Source organism: Dermacentor andersoni, chromosome 4 (assembly GCF_023375885.2).
Source record: "Dermacentor andersoni chromosome 4, qqDerAnde1_hic_scaffold, whole genome shotgun sequence".
Classification (NCBI taxonomy): Eukaryota; Metazoa; Arthropoda; class Arachnida; order Ixodida; family Ixodidae; genus Dermacentor; species Dermacentor andersoni.
In genome coordinates this window covers 95,073,598-95,079,240 of record NC_092817.1, presented here as the reverse complement: position 1 = coordinate 95,079,240, position 5,643 = coordinate 95,073,598, and positions in this window count along the sequence as shown.

The window sequence follows — 5,643 nt, the reverse complement described above, 5'->3', positions numbered from 1 at the left end:
GGCTCGATGCCGCAGTATGTCCCTTGACTCCGGTATGGGAGAAGGCAGGGAAAGAACACCGCTTGAGATAATACTAGAGGCAGAGAGCGAGAGCGCCCTTATTAGCAGTGAGGCTCACCTCCTGGTGGCACGATAACGGGACAGTTAATTTCTTCTTTCTCTAATAATGAACTGATTTGAAAAATTTGATGGGTAAAACGCTCTTTAGACAATGTTTTACAGCTTCCAAGCTGTCTATAACCAAAACTTTCAATGGGGCCTGGTGAGAGGGCATTCAACTTTTCAAGCTAGACTATTTGTGGAAGTCTGCAAAATTTACACTGAAGCCAGACCTCCAAATAACGAAGTCATTCTTAATAAACTCTTGTTAAAAATAAATCAGTGGTATAGTAGGTGTTTGGCGTCTGCAAGTCTCGATAAAACAGATTTCAGAACCACACTACACGTGCAGTCACAAGAAATTTGTGCAATTGTAACAATGAAACTAGCTGTGTCAAGCAGACAAGTGCAAGTGTCTTGGCATCACTGTAATATTTAATGTTAGCTGAATAGCCCTCATGGAGAACACTATAGCAAAACTAACGATTACATAACAAGCTAAAGAAAGGAAAATGATAGTTGTAGTGTTGTTAAAGAGACAGAAAGACAGCACTATGAATTATAGACTGCTAGTTGAGATTAAAAGGTGAGAAAGTCATGCAACTTGCAGAGCTGATAGCCAGTGGTCTATTACAGTGACGGAAGTTCAGGATGGCAGGGGATTAAGTATTGGGATTATGTCAGGAATTTTCAAGCAGAAGGAGGAGCCAGCTGATGCAAGACAGGGTTAACTGGAGATTTTTGAAAGAGGCATTCATTCTGCTGTGGACATAAATTAGGATGATGAAGCAGAAACTAATTTAAAGGGGCCCTGCACCACTAGAAACCACCAGAAATGTATTTGAGATTCAATTACACTACTTCAGAAATCTTTGCCACAGAAACTACTTAAATACATTCAGCAGAAGCAGAGTTATTGGCAATCAAACATCCCCGTCGTGTTGTTTCCACTCCTTCTTTAATGACTTCCACTATGAAGATTACGGCGGAGCAGGCGTGCCCACAATGCTCCACCTACTGAACGTCACCATGGTGTGCAGTTCAAAATTGATTTTGGACGTTCACGCAGACGCCACTGCTCCCAATTTTGGCACCTACGACGCGTCAAATGCAGGTGTCCTCAGCGATCCCCAGTGCACTCAGCCAGCGGACTTGTCACGGCACCTTGCGGTGGCCGCGATATCTATGCTATGTAGCAGACCATGCCTGCATGCAACTGCAGTGTGTGTGTGCAGTGTATGCTGTGAGCACAACAGGGCTTGAGTGTGTGCTCGAGCTTATATGCTCCAGTCTGGCCATGCTACGCAGCGCGGACCAGCTTCTTCTTGCACCAGCTTGACTGACGTATAGTAGCCACATCCAACTTGCGCCTTTTGAAGCACTGTCAATAGCTCAACATGAAGCGAAGTCTGCCAAGGCATCTAGCCAGGAGCGGACAGGAGTGAGTGCTCACGCACTGACAAGCTTACATGTGGTCTGACCTTAAGTTTCGTGTGGCTCAAGGCTAGATGCGAGTGTTCAAAATTAGTTGAAATTAGCGAGATCTGACAGCTACAACACCGATAAGCAGGGTGGCCACAGTTTAATTCCTACACGGGCCACAGCAGCCGAGCGGGAGCAGACGAAAATTGGCTTCTTCTGGAAGTATGCAATTATTATTAAATTTTGAAAGCAGATTTTCCCTTACTTCAGCCTTTTTATTAAACTGCGTCAATAAATACACACAGTAACAATAGGAAGAAGCACACTGATCCAAACACCGTTCTTGATTGATGTCAGCTGGTGGCCCATAGCAGCCACATATGGGAATCTTCTATATTACAAAATAAAGCTTCCAGAAAAGAGTGAGGAGCAGGCTTCTGTTGAAAAGCGAGCGTTGTTGAAAAGGGAAGTGCTGACATGTTCACAGCAGTGTATGCTATCAGTGGACTGTGTTTTTTCACCAAGCCCAAAGGGTGGTTCAGGACCACTTTAACCTTTTATTGGCAAGTGTTGCCAAAAGGCAACATACCAAAAAAAATTTTTTTTCTTACTGAGTTTCAGGATTAAGTACGAAGTTTCTGGCTAAACATCTTTAGCAAATATTGACTGACAGGCAGCAAGTGTTGTTTGTTGGTTTGGAGCAGGAACATTGGACAAGGAAAAAGTTTGGCATGCAACTCACTGTTTTTTGAAAGCAAGGTCAGAGGAGAGAGGCCAATGCAAGATATCCAGCTGCAGTGGTGCAACACATGTGATGTAAAGGAAATGAAACGTACATCTATGGTTCACATATGATGAGAGCTGTCTATAAAAATTGAAAACGAAGCCTTAGGCAGCTCGGAGTGAAGCCCACTTCCAGTTTTCTGACTGTGGTTTTCCCCCTATTGCTGAAAAAATTTCTGAAACATCTTTTTTTTGTTGTTGTTGATTATGCTTAATCTTGATGTGTTTTGCACATTTAAATAGAAAATAAATATTTTTTCTGGGCATTTACATGTCTCATCCTTAAAGGGTTAAGCATGTAAAGATATGCTAACATCTCTGGAGATAAAGCTAACTGCGCTGTACTTGCTCCCAATGTTGGTGCATGCGTGCGAGGTATGACATTCATATAAAAGACATTTGTTTGCAAAGCTATAAGAGCTGCAGACACATACATAGCTTTTTTATTCCGATAGCAATTATATGCATGCTTGAGGTGTGTTCACACCATCGCCACAGCTGCTGTCATTGGTGTACGCACTGTCATGCTGTCCCGGCACAGCACATGCACTACTCATTCACTTAGTGTTAGAGGTCTCCAGAGATGCAGACTGCATTTGGCTGCAAAAACGACAAGGCGAAGTGGATGAACCACCTGTGCTTCTCTCAATTGGCTTGATGGCAGAGGAAGAACAGTATTCTGCGTTTCACTGCTGGCAAGAACATTGTGTGCACGCACACAACTTTTGAGTTGCTGTGTGTATGCACCACTGAATTAACAGTATACGTAAAGCTAACATTATCTAATATTTTAGTGGGTGCTGACTAATGCCAATGGTTTCCGGTTGGTCTCATCTTGTGCACTTTCGAGGCGCAACGCATCCAACACCACTGGTGACGATGCCCGTCACACCAGTGTTGTATGCGAGGACGATGGTCTTTGTGCCCAGCAACACTTGCCCTGCGTGCTGTATTACACCAACACGCCACACCCACTTACGGTTAGAACATTGTCTGAGGAGTTGGAGAGCAGTGCTAACCCTTGCAAACACTGTCGATGCTTTGCCCTTTGGGTGAAACTGCCCATTTTTTTTAACCCACTACTAAAGGAAAACGCAGTGACACCATTTTATATGAAAGCAAGGGGACTTCTACTTCTTCAAACAGAAAAAAAAAAAAACGACCGGCTACTATAGAGCAATGACAGGATTAGTGCTTGTGGACAAGATTATATATAAATGAAAATTACACAGGCATAACCAATAACAGGCATAAGAGAAGTGTGAATGAGCTACAGCGTAACAAAAAATTGCTTGAAGCACTCATATTTTACAGCGTAAACTGTTATGGGCTCATTCTAACAGGCGTTTCAGTTGGCGATGGTGTCTGACCGACCGAATTTTTCTTCAACTGCGAGGCTTTTCTTTCGAGGAACCCGTATGGGTTTCCTTTGTAGCAATTGCTACGATTGGGTGGATGTCTCATTTTCCCTTTATTATATAAGGAGATATTGTGCCAGCACACAGTAGTTTACTCAGGTGACTAAATTTTAAAAAAATATTGGACAAAAATTTGCTGTGTACAGCGTAGCTTTTATGAAAAGGTATAGTTGAAAGTTTTACCACATTTCACATGCTTTGAATCTAAGTCTCCTGCAAAATTTGGCCATAAGCAATATGTAAGACTAAGAAAGACCCTGGAGTGCTCTGCATACTGCACAAAACGCAGGGAAGTAGCAACTGAGCAGTCATTTTGTGCCTTCCAGGACACACAAAGACGTGTGCAGGGTTGCACCGACAAGTGTGACAGCGTACATAATTGAGCCTTCTGTATTTCGTGATGTGCGGTGGTAACTCTGTGCATGTGTCCTAAATCATTTGTGCTGACTAAAGGCCACGTGTGCCACAACCCTTAAAAGGGTACTGTAACATATTTTGGAAGCATCCTAACCTTTACCACACCCTTCCTCACATGTCCAAGGATGACACTTAGTATGAAGGTTGGAAAGCTCAAGATATTTTGATTTAATGCAATAGCTGGCCTTTATGTGCCACACCTGCATTCTGAACATGATCATGACCCCATGACCATGAGCAAAATTTGGTGACGACACGTATCAATAAGGATGACTATGATGAGATTGCTCATTAAATATTTGAAAAGTGTGGCACAATTTTTTTCCGGCTGTGCTAATGTGTGGCGGCTGCAGTGATCACAGGAATGCAGTGCATCATTATGTTGTGACACATCCATCTCCTTAGTAGCGAAACTAGTTCACGAAACAAAGCATTAGTAAATTATTGATGACACTTTTGACAGCTGCCATTTATTATATTTGCTGTATTTATTATAGGGTTTACAGTGCTGGGACCTTTATTTAATGCAAAAATAAGACAAGTAAAAAATGTTATGTCAGAAGTACTTTATGTATATGCTTCCATGGCTCTGCAGCGATACTATATTTGTAATGGAACAACTACAGCTCTGAGCACATCCAAACATGTTAACAGCCCATAACAGCTATTGCTGCAAAGAAAGGGGCTATTAGGCTCACAAAGCGTATTATGCTGCAATATGCAAAGGTGTTTAAACATTTTCCAATATCTTAGGATTTGTTAATTGGACATTCCCATGACTTGGCAAATTAGCTCTCAGGAACAATGTGAGGAGAATAACTTTCTTTGTACGCCTGAAAAACATTCCCAAGTTTGCAATAGTTTTCAAATTCGACAGAGCACCTGAGATTAGTATAGTGCTCAGCAATTCAAATGCAATAATTTGACCGCATGGTGGCTGGCACATTTAGCACCACTGGTGAGCGCTGCGTGGTCACTGGAAAGCCAGATGCAGTTACAATGCATCACAAAGGCCCTCGCTTTTACACTATACCATAATGCATTAGCTCAGTGTCCCCAGCACCCACAAGTGATGCAAAAAGCAATAGCAGCATCTGAGCATTGCATTTGAATTGCTGAGCAACATCAAGCAAAACAAGTAAAAGCTCGTAATGGGCAAGTCTTTTAATGCATGCCTCAGTGTTAATCTGCTATGTCCTAACATGCAGAAACATTACAAGCACATAAGCACTGGTGAAAAGAAAGCAGGAGAAATTCTCATGTTAGTCTTTAAAGTGACTATTTTGTCATAAGATAATAAACCAACTTGTTTGTTTGGTTTCAGCATCTAAGTGGCCTTAGCATTAAGAAGAAAAGCTCTCCTAACAATCAAGAAACTAGAGGCTTCCTTATTTCCAATAGTTGTAGGAGCTTGATGTGGGTGAGTTGGTGTAACATACTTGAAGAAAAAACAGCGCAAAGAAGACGAGGACGAAAAGAAGACAGGTACAGCGGACAGGTGCTA